At 40.3% G+C, this 16,341-nt stretch overlaps 1 protein-coding gene across 1 annotated transcript in view; it reads left to right on the forward strand.

Annotated features, from left to right (window-relative positions):
* Positions 1-875: 875 nt before the first annotated feature.
* RARB (retinoic acid receptor beta) overlaps positions 876-16,341 on the forward strand; it is a 769,451-nt gene continuing 753,985 nt past the window's right edge. Inside the window, exon 1 of the mRNA XM_038002334.2 lies at positions 876-958. The gene's annotated coding sequence lies outside the window, so the exon portion shown is untranslated. The remainder of the gene's footprint in view (positions 959-16,341) is intronic.

Here is a 16,341-nt window from a genome sequence, read left to right on the forward strand (position 1 = left end):
CAGCAAAGCCAAAGGCCTATTACACAGGCAACATAAAGTTAAAAAGACATTATGAATAAAACGTTGGCTCATGCCGGCTTTTGCCAAGCCTTCTCCAGAGAAGATTGCCTGATGCCGACACGTGTTTATTACACTTAATAATGTTTACATAATTCTTCTTTGAGCTCATTAGAGCTGTCAGATCAGAAGTAAATGTATTCCCCCCTCTGTTTATCTCTAAAGACTTCTCAGTCAATAAAGCAAGATGAATGACATCCAGGGCACAGACAAGTACTCTTGAGCTTTGCAAACACTGCCAAGTTAAACCCTCAGCCAGGGTGGGCCCGTGGGCCTCAGGACTGCGGGAGCATGCATCTCATCAGCCAATTAGTTCTTTTAGCGGTGCTTCCAGCTTTCATGTGCTTGGAATCTCCCTGAGAGCTTCTTAAAATACACAATACTAGGCCCCCTCCCCAGAGATTTTGGTCCACTAGATCTGGGGTAGGACCCAGAAATTTGCATTTCTAGCAAGCCCCTAGGTGATGCTGACGCTGCCGGTGCATGGAACACACTCAGAGTAGCCCTATTCTGGAGTTTATTTCCAATAGTCTCTTTTGTTGGTGAGGAGGGTGACGGTACCCCTTGGCAATTTGGGACATCCTGGCTGGGCTGTGGCATGCATCAGCCACAGCGGTGAAGGCGGCAGGGGCAGCAACCAGAGCAGCAGCAGTGGCAGCAGTAACAGCCGGCCACCGCCTCCTGCTCAGCTCACGCGGAAACCCCACTGGGCCGTCGTGGCTCCGCGCGGTTGCGGGCCAGCGTGGAGAGGCGGGACGTGGCGCCCGGGGGCGGGGCCTGGCGCCCGGGGGCGGGGCGCAGCGAGCCGGGCTCCCGCTGTCTCCTCTCAGCGGCGGCGGCAGGGGCTGAGGGCACAGCCAGCGGGCGGCGCGCCGCGGACTCCCAGGCAGCCCGCCGAAAGGTAAAGCCAGGAGAGCGCGCTGGCGGGTCTTGCTGTTGGGTGGCTGCTGTCCAAGCCCCGAGCGTCCCCGGAGCCCCAAGCTGGGTCTGGAAGACCAGGGCATTTGCATGGCATCCAGGGACCGGCTGCCTAGCAGGGATTTTGCGTGTACCGCGGCGGGGCTAGGGCCTGGGGGTTGGGGTGTCTGCAGCGGGAGCCCGCGACCGATCCCAGGACATCTGGACTCGAGGACAACTTTGCGCAGCAGTCCTCTTCCAAGTTCCCTTTATTGCTATTGTCTTAGCGCCTGTCTGACAGTCTCCCCGGACTCCAGCTTTGTTCTCATTAGGCCAAACCAGCCGTCCCCAGGGGCGTGAACCCAGGAGTCGCTGGCAAGTTGCACCTGCCAGTCGGATCCTCCCGGGCTCCCTTCCCATCCCTGCCGGGTCCAGCGCTGTCCTGCGCACATTAGGGCTGGGCACGGCGAGACCTGGCGCCCTCGGGAGCAGGGGTTCTCGTTCCGTTCCACTGTGGGGGTCTAAGGTCGGGGCCGGGGTATCGGACCTCTGGGTTGCGGCATGCTTTGGGGCCGGAGAAAGGGCGAGAAAAAGTTTGAGCATTGGCTGGGCCTTGGGAGCGGGTAGCGCCAGGCTGCACATGGCAGGAGTTGGATGGAGTAGTAGGGGCTTGGCGCTAGGCAGAGGGACCCGGCCAGGGACCGAGCCTTGGAGGCTGAGGCTCCAAGCCTGGATTGTCAGCCGGGAAGGGGTGCTTGCTGTGTGCGCGCTTTGGCAGGAAGAGGCTGTGTGTGATTGTAGAGACGATAGGCGGAAAAACAGAGAAGAGAGAGGTACTAGGGTTCTGTGTAATTGTAGTGTGCCCCAGTGTGCACTTTTCTCCCTCCGGATATTTTGAAGAAGGTGTGCACGCGATGTCTTGTACGTGGACTCCCGGAGGTGGGGGTGGGGGTGGGGACGAGGGATAAGTTTTACCTAGAGCTAGAGCTGGCGTTGAAAGTGAACAGGTGACAGAAGACGTGTGTGTGTGTGTGTGTGCGCGCGCGCGCGCGCGCCGTGGCCAAGGATGCTCGGGTGCTGGACCGCCCGCTGTGCCTCCACACACCCCCGCCCCGCCCCCTTCCAGCTCTTGGCGCGGGTTGAGTTTCCCTGACACTCCCCGCCCGAGGCAGGCAGGCAGAGGCGAAGTGATGGTCGCAGAGTGAAGCAGACAAAAGGGTGCATTTGAACGACCCTTCCAGGACCAGACGGCTAGAGGGGGGGGGGGGGGGGGGAGTGGGGGGTGTGTGCGCGCGCGCGTGTGTGTGTGTGTGTGTCTGTCTGTCGGTCTGTCTGTCTGGAGGGGGTCCCTGCTCTGCCAGCTATGGAGAGACCACTGAGAGAAGAGGAAAGAGGCAGGACCGGGAGAAAGACAGGTGAGGCGGAGCAGAGAAGAAACAGAATGGGAGAGAGTCGAGAGCCGAGATGTAAAAGCATCTTACCTGATTGGACGCAGATATATAAATTAATTTTAAAAAGAGGTGCTAGAAGTAGGAGAAGAAGAAGAAAAGAGCCCTGAAGCTAAAATTTTAGAGATGGGGGCGCAATAAGTTTGATTATTTAATAAAGGTATCTTATCGAGCCGTGGTAAAGTAAGTCTAAAACCCTCTCCGAAGTTTATTGCTGGTTTTAGATAGTCTCCTTTGACACATCTTTACAGCACCTACTCCGGAAGTACCTTTTGACTGTCAGAAAGAAGTAAAAGGCATGTATACACAAATAAAATGCAGCTAAATGAAGTTTAAATGAAGCTTTGAGCCGGATTAAATGGCTTGTGTAACTGCTGAATGTTGCTAAAGTACTGTCAGAGCTATAAAATAGCCAGACAAAAATAAAGGAAAAAATAATTGTAACAAGAAAATGAAGGCTTTACAAGAACTTCAGTAATGAACACATAACAATTGATGGTATGATGCAGTAATTATTTTCGTATTTACGCCATTAACGATTGTAATTTAACGTTAATGTCCTGGTATTTTATTCCTTCTCATTTGCAGACAAAAGCACATCTGAGACGCCATCAGGGAGTAATTTGGTAATATAAAGTCATGAATAGAAAACACTAAACCATGCTCAGAACTCTGACAACATAAAGCGTGAAACAAAATAACCTCATTTGCTGTTTATTATCTGTCTTTATAATTCTGTTTACCATCATTTGCATAAATGAATAGCTAAATTGTATAGTATATTCCTTCTTGGACAAAAAAATACGTGATGCTTATAGATATGGCGGGCGGGCGGGTGGGGGGGGAACTAGTAGGTAATTCTTACCTTAAGCATGAAGAAAAAAAAACTCTGTGGGATTAGAAACTGTTGCAAATAATCAGAATGCAAATTTAACCTACTTTAGGCATCCTTATTTTATTTAACTTGGCTAAGGTAGCTTTAATAATATATATGTAATTTGGAGATGCACAGACCCTAACTTCTTTGCTAGCAAATCATAACAAAACTGAACTGAAGAGCCACACATTATGTCATGAAGCAGTTTTGTTAATCTGAAAAACTATTTTTTTCTATTCAGACTTTCAAAGGGTAAATTTCCTGAAAGAAGGAAGGAGTTTATTGGAAGAAGTTCAAAACAAAATTATTTCAGCAGAAACTTAAGTTATAAACATCTTAAGACAATTAATCATCAGAGTTCACACATTTTAAAAGTATTGTGCATTGTTTTAGCCTTAGGGACATTTGTTAAAACTTCTTTACTCATATGATAAAGGGAAAAAATAATAACTGCATTAAAAAGGCTATAAAGTAAAATGCCAGCAAAACAGCTGAGCAAAACATGTGGTTAAGAAGGATCAAGCAAGCACATCAATGTTTAAAAATATCTATTTATTATTACCAGACTCATAAAATAGCACAGTAATTGAATATCCCTTTTCCTTCCCAGACAAATATGCTGATCTCATGTGGAACAGCACAATGAAATCAGTACTACCTGAGAATAGATTCCATGAGAGAATAAAGACTTTGTATATATTTCAAGTACAGAGGAAAAAAATTAAAGTGGGAAGTAAGCCCTTCATTACAGTGGAGCCTGGTGATTGTGTAAGATTGGGGTAAGTTCTTAGCAGTTAGTTGGCTACGAACTCATTTGTTTATTCATTTCTGCACCATGCATTTATTAAGTACCCATTATTAATGATCAAATATTGTACTAGGTACTGGGGTTTCAAGGATGAGTTAGACTCATCCCCTGTATTTAGAAAAAATTGAGTCCCATAATATATATAAGTAATGTCAGTTAAAAATAAAATTCTTAAAATGAGTACACAGTTATGTGGGAAAATAAATGTAATAAAATATGAGAAGTGTCCACCTATCCTAGAACTTGGGAATAAAATAGGCTAGACTCAACTTTCAGCTCTGTTTCTTACTAGTTATGAGGACCTGATCCAGTTATTTAACCTCTCTGAACCTCAGGTTTCTCATCTGATAAATGAGAGAAAGAACACTTCCCTAAATCATGGAGTTTTTACAACAATTACATGTCAACATATTTTTAATGTCTTCTATGTTTACAACCAACTCTGGATCCCATACTTCTCAGCATCCCTTACCTCATTTATTTTCTCCATGTCATTGTCAAACTTCTGGTGAGGCTTGTCTGCACATTTTAATCTCCACATGCTAATCTCCACCTCCTCTCTACCTTACTGTCGGTCCTCCTCCAGTGTGGCTTCTGCCTCCACCGCTTACGAAAACAACTTCTCTTGACATCAGCAGTGACTACTGAGCAGTGATCTGCACTCTTACTCAACTTCTTGGAGCATTGGACAGAGTTAACTCATCCCTTTTCTGTCATAAGGTATATTCTGTTGGCATCTTTCAGTGACTTTGGTGGCTTCCGTGTGACTGTATGTCTTTAGTTCTCCTCTTTAGGGTTGATTATTTCCCAGCTGGCTCCCCTTCCATGATCTCATCTCTAAATAAAGACTGGATCTTTCCAACACTAGGGCTATATTCTAGCCCATCTTTTTATATCGCCTTCCTCTTCCCTCCCTGCCTTCCGCTTTAGGTAATATCTTTCATTCTCATGGTTTTAAGTCTTATCCATACAACAACTCAATTTATGTCTCTAATCCACTCCTGACCTCTGAGCTCCAGCAACATCTATTCAATTGCTCACTTAACATCTCCATTTGGATGTCTCACAAGCATATCCAACATTTTACATCCAAAATTAAAGGTTATATTATCACTACCAACAACCTTCTAAAATTATTCTCTCTTTAGTCTTCCTCATTTGTGGAAATGACAGTACCATACTAATTGTTCAGTCCAGAAACATAGATTTATTCCTTTGCCTCAACTATTTCTTTATTTGTCATGTACATTGTGTCCAAGGTAGGCATGTGCCTGATACCCACAGGTAGGCCTGCCAGCATTGGCGGATTATAGTCTGCAGTTGTTCTGATTGGCCAGTGCTCTGGCCATACCAGTTGATAAGTATTTTGGACTATTACCCCTGCTCATATCTCACCTTTGTTCACCTCCATTATAACCCCTAGTGTCCAGGCCAATATCACCTTTCACCTATTATTTTTGTCCTGACATGATAGATGTGTATGACTAGTATCACTATTTAAAGATAAACTGATTTGCTATATTTTGCAGATTATATAAGTTTCACACAGTCTAATATTAGGAACTTGAACAGCAATTAAGAAAGAGCTTATACCTTTCATGGTAACTCACCAATTTAATACTAAGAGGTTGGATATGTTCCAAGGTAGAAGTCCTTTGTGAGCTGAGAAATATGCTTAGTGGATCCCACGCTAAAGCGACAGATTATGGAATTTCACTTTTGCCAAATTTGGAACACAGTACTATGCTTGATTGTTAATTTTAGGAAAATGAAGTCAGATTAAATTCTACCACTAAAAAAAAGTAAATTTAAGTAATCATAATCTTGAATAGCCTGCTTTTTCTCTTGGCCAGCAGAGTACATATCATAAAAAACCTAGAAATATATTTAAGAGACTGAGAATCAAGCATGTTCAATGTTGTGTACAGATTTTTTTGACAAAAATTAAAAAATGAAAGCAAAATATTTGAGTGAGAAGTATCATCAATGTCAACCCCAGGACTGTTGTAGCAGGCTTCCCCTCTTCCACTAGGAAGCCACTGTTCTGAGCATAACTGGCATCCTTGAGTTCACTTCACTTTGTATGTGGTACATCTGAGAGGTAAAGGTAAAAGGTTTTACCTCCCTCAAAAGAGCAGTGATGACCTCAATGTAATTATGTAAACAAAAGTCCAGTGATCATTCAGTGGTATCATTGGACTCGAAGGTCAAGAAAAATCTAAGTTTCAATTTTCTAGGGATAGAAGCAGTTTTACTCACAAAAGAGTCACAGGACTGCAAGAAGAATTTGTTCAATTGTAAGCCCACTTTATATTCTCTGTTAGTTTTTTTGTGCTGATCCTGGCTTTTGCCTTTGCGTTGCTCTGGGCTGTAGAACCAGTCTCATAGTAACTTTCCCTTTTCTTTTTATTTCTTCCTTTCCTTTTTCCCTTTTTCCCACTTTTTAGTTTTGTCATCTTCTTCAATTCTTCCTTCTTTCTTCACTTTCTGCTGTGCCTTTCCACTCTCTCTTCCCTTCTTCTGTCCCTTATCCTTTTAAATTGTCTTTCTTCATCCTCTTACATAAGCAAAAACAAACAAAATAAAAATATCTGTGTGAGTTTTGCCTTGGCCATTTCCACCATTATAGGATTTCATCTACTGCATTGCTCTTGCCTTTTGTACTTGATGGTCTTTGCATTTATCATGTCAAACTTATATCAAGAAGCTTAAAACTCTTGCCTCAGTTTCACCTATGCCAATAAGTAAACATTGAAAAGATGGAAGAAAGGGAATTGATAAAATGTGTCTGTGGATCCATGCTACCATGCTCTAGAATGTCCCTTTTCCAATACTGTTGTTTTTACAAGCAGGTGGCAGAAAGGTAGCAAGCCAAGTAAATAACTTCCTGAATTGAGGTACCATTTTGGAAGATTCATACCCATCTTCACAAGGATGGTGAAAATTAGAATAAAGGTTTTTAAATGATAATTACTAATATTGATTGAGTGCTCTCTATGTGCCAGACTCTGTACTAAAAGCTTGGCACATATTATTGCATTTATTCCTCACCCCAGTAGGCTCATATCATAGGTAAAGAAGCAGCCTTAACAAGGTTAAACGACTAGAACAAAGGTTGCAGAACCAAAAGCATGGGAGTGGCAATTCAGATCCTCTTAACTGCTGTTCTTTATTCTGTAGTAGAGCACCTCCCCAGGAAAAACCAGGTTCTATATCTATGAATATATTCGTAATGATAGAGCACTGATGCCCAGAAGCCACATTATCTACATTAATACTGACACACCTCAAAGAAACAATGGGTGGTGAAAATTGTATTCATTGGCGCTGGGGGCCCAAGACATATAGGTCAGTTGAGTCCATCTTAAGGTTAGATCCTTCACAAGAAAGCATGATAGAGGCAATTCACCATAGATTGTCTCTTCAATGTGGTTACCGGGGAAGCCTGAAAACAAGTGGGATTTTCAGTCTAGGATGACCTAAACATCATGGGCTTTGGAAGAGACTTGAGTGACTCTGTGCAAGTGCTCTGTGTTCTCTTTCAGGACAATGCACGTTAACATTTTTAGGTAAACATGGTATAGTTTGTCTTTTGAGACAGTGAATGTAGATAATGCTAGATCTGAGGAGAAGAGAGATAAGATAGCATTGTGTAAAGGAAGTGAACCTTGACCTCCAAGGAATGAGCAAAGCAAAATCTCCTCTTTTGTGAATGGAGGCAATTGGAATTAGGTCTCTAATTCTTTGCAGCAGCAATGCCCCAGGATCTTATATGTGGCAAGAGACTGGATATAAGAGAGGACAGCTGGCAATCAGTAATGTGTCTTTTAAGGTTTCAAATATGACTGCTGTTTTCTAGCAAAGTTTATTCAAGAACCTAGTTTGAATTACATGAAAACACTGGCAGTCAAAAAAAATGAGAGTATTCCAACAACTTCATGACTGGAGATCCTGTTTCTACTGTTGCCTCACATAATAGCTATGTTGGCCTTAATAAAATGTTAATCAGAATATGACATTTATTGTGTCAGCATCCTCCAAATGGCTTCCCATCTCACTCTTACTAGAAGCCCAAGACCTTACAGTGTCCTACCAAGCTCTTTATGATCTGTCCTCTGTTATCTCTCTGACCACATCCTTGGCCTCCTTTGTTGAATGAATGAATAAATGAATGAGTAAATGATTCTTGAGTGAGACAGGGAATATCCAGGGTGCTCATAGTGTTTATCGAATAAATGCAGGGGAGGATTTACCGTTTTATTGAAGATACTTTGGAGAAATTGGTGTTAGGAAAAAGAGGCACAGAAACGATTTAGAGAATGTGAATAACAGTAGTATATCAGAACTTCTGGATGCTGACCTAGTATTTTTTTTTAATCATTTATGTATGTATTTATTTCATAAGTATTTATTGAGATCTGCCAATCTAAATGTTGGATGACCATCAATAAACGGGAAGACAAATTCACCAGCCCCTTGGGGCTGACGTTCTATTGGGAGACATATATCACAATAAATTAGACAAATAAAATGATAATTTCAGATAGCAATATATCCTACGAAGAAAACCTTATCATATATTTACCACTTTGACCTTATTCATTGGCCTCCTTCGTTGAATGAATGAATGAATGAATGAATGAATGAATGACTTGAGTTAGCCAGGTAATATCCAAGGTGGAGAATACTTTACTTGCAGATCCCACATATTCCTGGTACTAAACCATGAATAATGTGGTCATCTGCAAATGGTAGAGATCACAGAGATGAGTAAAGTTTAAACAGTCTTGTGTTGAGTGAATATATAGTCTTGTCTTCCTTAAGATTTTTCCACTAGTGAAATAAGGCTTATTACTACAATATTGTTTGAAAAACAGAGTTTGACAAAAGAAGATCCCAAATTGATGGCTTCTGTAAATGTGTTCTACGTTTAATTTTAGAACTGTATTAAATGTTCCAGTGTTACAATGACAATTGTAGTTTTCTTTTGATAATTTAATAAAGAAGTAAAACTTAGAGTAGATAGCTTTTTTCTTGCCTCACATGTGAATATATTCAATATTACAGTAAAAAGAGATAGTGCTGAAATATTTAAATTGAAGAGGTTCAGATTCTATGTGATTTTCATTGTACTCAGTTTATTTTCTCAGTACTGATTTTGGCCCTCTTATTTTCCGGTTGTGTTAATTTTGTTATGGCACAGATCGAAAACTAGTGCAGGCTCTAAATCACCAGAATTGGCTTGGAACATAAATGATTAATGACAAAGTCACACCAAAAAGGAAACAATGATTGCTGTGAATGAAGCATTCTGAGTTTTTTCTGATATTACTCATTAGGGTCACCAGTGATCATGAAGCCTGTATTAGTTTTCTATCACTGCCTTAACACATTAACACAAAATTAGTGGCTGAAAACATCATACATTTACTATATTACCATTTCCGTAAGTCAGAAGTCCAGGCAAGCTTACCAGGCCAAAAATCAAGGCATCAGCTACCTTGAACTTTTATCTAGAGTTTTAAGAGAAGATTTTTCCTTCAGATTTGTTCAAGTTGTTGGCAGAATTCAGTTCCGTGTGGTTCTAAGACTGAACTCCCTATTTCCTTGCTGGCTGTCGGCTGGGGATCATTCTCAAAGAGTCATTCTTTGGCTCTATCCTTCAAAGTCAGCAACAGTGAGTCCTTGTACTTCCAATTTCTCTGACTTCCACTTTTCCTACATCTCTTCTACTTGCAGCCAGAGAAAGTTCTCAGCTTTTTAAAGCCTTGTGTGATTAGATAATCCAGGATAATCTCTCCTTTTTTTAAGGTCAATTGATGAGTCACTTTAATTACATCTGCAAAATTTCTTTTGCCATGAAAGGTAACATCCTCACAGGAGCAATAGCAGAGTGACAGACAGCATGGCCAGAATTTTGCTCACCAGGGCCCATGAAGTCTACCTCTGATGATACGGTTGTCAACTGAGACAGACCAGATAACCTAAAAACTATCAGACACTATAGCTTGACAAGTATATTGGAAAGCTATAAGTTTTTGGCAAAGGAAAAAGCAGGGATCTTCTAGTACATCCTGTAATAAAGCCACTGCAGGGTAAAGATAGCCATGGTATTAAACAAAACAGAAATAGTTTATTTAATTTTATGAGATGTGGCCTCCAAAAAGTAAGCTTAAATAAACAAAGAATAGTTCATGTACTGGGATGGAACATTCAAATGCCTTCAGGAGTCAGGAGTCACGAAGGGAGGCAGCAATAATATATGACAATAACAATATGGATTAAGAACATGAAAGAGGGCAGTCCTAACTCAGCTCCAGGAACTTGCTTTACTTTGGAGCGATTTCAGCCTAGTAATGATACATGTCTGACTTTATATGAGGATTTAGAAATCTGAATTTTTATGGGACTTTGGAAATCTGTGTAAAATCTCCAGGTTTTTTTTTTTTTTTTTTTTTTTTTTTTTTTAATGCCAACTAAATCAAAATTAAAAACAAAAGAAGCACCAAAACCTAATATATTATGGGATGAAATTTGACTTGTGGGCTGCTGGTTAGCAATTTATGGTTTTAGTCAGATGGACCAAAGTACATATTTGAGTAAAAAAGTATTTAATATGATAGAAAATACTCAATTTAGGAATTGGCATTGACAAAGATACTAATTTACTCCAGTATAGCAAGGCTAGGAGGTTTGTGGCTTCAGCTTTCAGAAAGTAAAAGTACATGCAACTTTAGTGGTCTACTTTTGTTAATCCATAGTAAAAAATATAAGCAAAAAATAAAGAAGATACTGCTGTAATGCTGTTCTTGAGTGTTTAACCTTATTTGAGTGTCTAGAATACCACTTTTTCTTGATTTATACTTTTTAGGTTTAGGTTTCCACAAGTAAAAGGGATAAGGATAAATCATGATGAATTATCCACTGAATTTGAAAACAATGGGAAGGAGGCCAGGCATGGTGGCTCATGCCTATGATCCCGGCACTTTGGGAGACCGAGGTGAGGGGACTGCTTGAACCCAAGAGTTCGAGACCAGCCTGGGCAACATGGAGAAACCCTGTCTCTGAAAATAAAAAACAAAAAACACAGAAGTTAGCTGGGTATGGCGGTGCACATCTGTGGTCCCAGCTACTCGGGAGGCTGAGGTGGGAGAATCTCTTGAGCCCAGGGGCAGAGGTTGCAGTGAGCCGAGATTGTGCCACTGCACTCCAGCCTGGGCTACAGAGCAAGACGCTGTCTCAAAAAAAAAAAAAAAAAAAAAAAACAAAAACAAACAAACAAACAAAAAAACTGGGGGTGTGGGGCCGGGGAGAAACAGTTTGGATAATTGAAGCACAAATCCAGATTGTCACAAAATTACACTTGTGTTTAGAACTAGAGAGAGAATATCCTTTTAAAATGCATACTGATTTAAAAATCATTTTTAAAGAATGAATCGAAGTGCATGAAGAGGCTCAAATATTTATCCTACAGATCGAGTTTGAGGTTCATAATGTTTTAGAAAATATCTCCAACTGAGTGGGAGCAGGGGATTGGATGGTATCATGGCTGAGAGCACAGCTCTATGACTCAAACTAATGTGAGTTTGAGTTAGGACTCTACCACTCACCAGATAAATGACCTCTAGCAAGATTATTTCACTTTTCTGAGTCTAGGTTTTCTCACCTGCAGAATAAGATAATTAGCGCCTAATTCAGAGGCTGTTGTGAAGATTAAATGGATACTTTTAAAGCACTTAAGTATTACTGCTATGGTTCTTGTAACATGATTCTAGATCTGGACACCTGGCATCTTAACAACTACCATCAATTCTTATGCTGTGGATTTAAAAATAACAGACTTGTAACTCCCTAGATGGGACCAATATTTATTTGTCATTTATTAAATGGAGCTGTGAAGGTGTAAAGGTACAGGATAGCTAGAATTTGAATCAGTTGATCCTTCATTGCTTCTCTGGCTGTTGCCACCTTAGTTGAGGTAGATGGAGGGTTTTCTCAGAAATGCCCAGCAAGGAATGAAGGTTGCTGTGGGTTCATAGCAACAGTTTTGGACTTGATGCCTAAGGACCTGATGCACATATTGCTTTCACAACATTCCAGCTAAACCATGAATACGGAAAATATACATAAGTTATCTGAGCTTTAGATTTCTTTTGCATGACATATAAAACCAAGTTTCCTAACTCACGGGCTTGAAAGGGCTGCCTGAAACAATGTATGTAAATGTCTTTTGTAGCGTTGGAATGTAAATGGTTAGTATTTGCTGTTGCCCCTACAGGACCATTTTCTTTAGTCAGGCATGAGTAAGATTAAAAAAAAAAAAATGCAAAGATGACTTGGAGCACAAACGTAAAGATAGCATTGAGCACAACCACTTCCAAATCACTTAATAAATGTTTACCGGACATCTATCCTTTTCCAGATATACTCGGTGTAGGGGCTAAAATCAAAAGATACACACACACTTAGCACCTAGCTTCTTGAAAGTTATGTTCTAGCTAGGAAGACAAATGTCAGAATGCACTGTGATTCACGCAATGTGGGGTTTTGCACAGTATTTTGGAGATCAATGGGGCAGTAGTGTGGAGAGAGTACAGAAAGACATCCTAATTGAAATATCATTAAAATATTTTTTAGCTGGAAATAAGTGTCCAGGAGATGCTGTAAAACACAAAAACCATCAATCAAAACCAAATGTGTCCCCATTTGCTGTCTTGAACTTTATTGCATTCTCAATTCAACAATTCCATGGATGTTTTCCCATTTTTCCCACCTAAGGTGTTATCTCTAAAAATATTACATAAGATTTCAATACCTGACTAGGAGAAAGGAGTTTACCTGCTGTAGCTCCAGAAATAGTATCAACATAGATCGTACATACACAAACCCTGCTCTTCACTCACAGCCCACGACCATGTGTTTGTAATTGGTCAGAACTGCTGCTTAGATGTAACCATTACTCAAACCACTGTAGTGGATCAGGAAGTACTTGTTTAATTTAGGATATTACAGACAGTGTGTTGCAGTTTTGAAATCCCATATATAGAAAGGTCATGCTGAGAATTCTGTTTCAAGGGAAGAAAATGAAACCAAGTTTATAGTAACTCCTGTATCAAAATTGAACACTATTCTGTCCATTTGATATTTTAGATTAGTAAAAACAACTAGACCAACAGAGGGCACGTTCATTACATAATTCTAATCCTAATAGTCTTTTAAAAATGTCTCTAATGTAATAACAAATAACAACTAATAAAACTGGTTTACTACTAATGAAATAATTAGCAAACATACTTCATAATTATAAGCAGCAGTTGTATATCTATGAAGAATAATGGATGTGCAAGGTTTAAAAATAGTGTATACACACTACACACGTTTTAGAAATTATTATTTTACATTTATTAATGCTTCTATTTAGTGCATTTTATATCCTTCATATTAAATATAATTACATAGAATAAAATTAAATATGAAAGAACCTATTGAGAAATACTCTCTTTTTAGTTTTCATAATTAGAAGACAGAAAATATATTCCTGGACCCCTTTTTTTAATTGATGCAGTCTATTCACATGCTCCAAAGACCTAATGATGCATTAAGAATTCTCCATTTTTGTTGGTTCGATTTTCTATTGAGCAACATTCCTGAGAGTAATAGAACGAAGTAAGGAGAGAAAAGACAGAACTGCCCAAGACTGGCTACAGTTATGGAAATAAGCAAATGATAGAAAATAATTCAGGTTATTTTCATTGTTTGGTTTTTATCAGAGATTCATTGTCTTTAGATATAAAACATATAAACTATTCCATTATAAATTCAAAGCTATAGTTAGGTCAGCACATTAAAAACTACTTCAAAATGGAATTATTTTATCGCTTTGATTTCTTTATTTCCTTTATAGAAAAATAAATGCCAATTGGGCTGAAAATTATAGAGGATTATCTTCTCTCCTCATAAAGGTTAGTAATATGAATGTGATTTTGTGAGGAATTTGATTTGGGGGTTGAGGGAGTGATCTTATTAGCACGAGACTCCCTTGGCCAATAATCTCATAACTATGGGCTATATATTAAATCCTTTTCTATTTATATTCTTTGGCAGGCCGTTATTCATTGTTATTGTGGAGATTTTGTTAAGTAATAGTTCTCTTGAGAAATCATGGGTACTTTTTCGAGGTCGCAATTTCCTATGAGCTTAAAGAGTGGGCCATATATCCTCTCTTCAGTTCGGAGCCCACTCTATACCCATTTTCTTTAACACATACTTTATTTGTAAGGTTTCTGACACTCCTTTCTTCCGAGAACTTAAGAGTGATATATCACTCTTTATTTTGTGAAGTAAAATTGATTAGAGGAAACAATAAACATAATTCTTTAACCATGAAACCCAATATATTTTGAATACTTGGCTGGGCCACATAACAATAGTCACATGTTCATTCTCTGGAGACTGCCGGGTTGAGCCCGTGGCTCCTAGTGAACAGTCCTCACAGTACTTCTTCTCAGAGTGGAAGGGATCTCACCTTTGGCCTTTATTATTATTATTTCCTCTACTCTGATATGACAAAAATCCATCACTTTCTTGATACTGATGCCTGTTCACTGCTGTCAGATCATTACCAGGAAGGGAAAACCAGCTAACACAGTATTTTTTTTTTAACATTCACCTGGAGGTTTTAATGATAACCATGCTTTAAAAATTGGATTAATTGAGCAATGCTGCTGAGCAGATAATTCCATATTAGGTTTCACTGACTGTCAAGGGACCATGTGACAGCAGCTTCCAATTCAAAATCTGTGGTGATTCAGACCATCTCTTCCAAACAGGAGCCAACTTAAATGGATGAAGAGACCCCTTAGGGAAGTAGATAAAGCATTAATTTTAAAAGACAGGGAGACTTAATTTCAGATCTTATCTTTAATACTTACTAGCTGTGGGACCTCAGAAAAGTTACTTCATTGCCCTGAATTTACATTTTCTCAACTGTAAAAGAGATATAACAATACCCACCTGTGAGAATTAGTTGACTTTACATAGACAAAGTACCTGGCACATTGCGGGTCCATTTTAAAGTGAGTTCCATACACTCATCGCCCTCATATAGATTTGAATCAAATATATATCTTCTGCCAGCCCACACACCGTCAAACTACTATATCAGATCAGCAAGAAAATTAGATGAGCCTTTTGCTACTCTAACTATGGTCCCCGATGAGCAGCATCAGCATCATTTGGGAGCCCATCAGGAATGCAGAATCTAGGGCTCAACCACAGACCTGCTGAACTGAAATCTGCAATTTAACAAGATACCCAGATGATCTGTGTGCACAGCCAAGTTTGAGAAGCACTGAGATCGACCATGACATTTCTCCTATGACAATGTCGATCAGCTGTGTTGTTGGTTGTCCATTCCTTTTCACCATTCTCCTGTTGTTTTGGTGATTTGAGGGTACGCTTGCGCATGCACGCGCGCGCACACACACACCCACACACACAGATACCCATATTCTCTCAGCACTTGTACCTTGGTCAATGCATGCTCACTTGCACACACATCAATGGAACATCCCTCAGCCTAGGGCTTGGCACAAGTAGATCCTCAATAAATGTTTATTGAGTGAAATAAAACAGCCAACAGTCAGACAAGCAGACTCTCCCATCTGTTCTGCAGATGCACAGCAGCCCTAGAAGGGCCTGGAGAGAGATGGATGTGCTTGAGGTCTCTGCCAGGAGGCATTACCCTTGCCCAATGGGGAGGAGGGGTTTGCTCTCTGCTATTCTTGCCAGGAGATCTGCTGAGGTTCTGAAAGCTGTCACATGTGTGCAGCCAGAACAAAGGCCTGGGAGCACTTTTTTTTCTTTCTCTTCCCTGTCTGGCAAGACTGGTGCCACAGTGCTTTGGAAACCGTTTTTTTGTGCTCATAAGGGGCAAAGAGTAGGTACAATGGCGCTGCACCAGGATTATAATTTTCCCACATCTGCAACTAACCTGTGAATGTCTCAAAATCTCTATCGATTTCGAATTTCCAAGTTGTTGGTTCCCAGGCTGGCACAGGATGTGATTGCAGTGGGAAAAAACTGGGGAGCAGATATTACCCAGAGCAAGATGAAACTGCTGGAGAGAACTTGCTGCCTTGAAGACTGTGAGAAACAAAACTGCAGGCCCTTGATGATTTGGGAAATGAATTGTACTGCATGACCTTGGGCAAATCAAATATGGCACTTCTTCAATCTATAACATTGTGATAAAT

This window comes from Chlorocebus sabaeus, chromosome 15, assembly GCF_047675955.1.
Source record: "Chlorocebus sabaeus isolate Y175 chromosome 15, mChlSab1.0.hap1, whole genome shotgun sequence".
Lineage (NCBI taxonomy): Eukaryota > Metazoa > Chordata > Mammalia > Primates > Cercopithecidae > Chlorocebus > Chlorocebus sabaeus.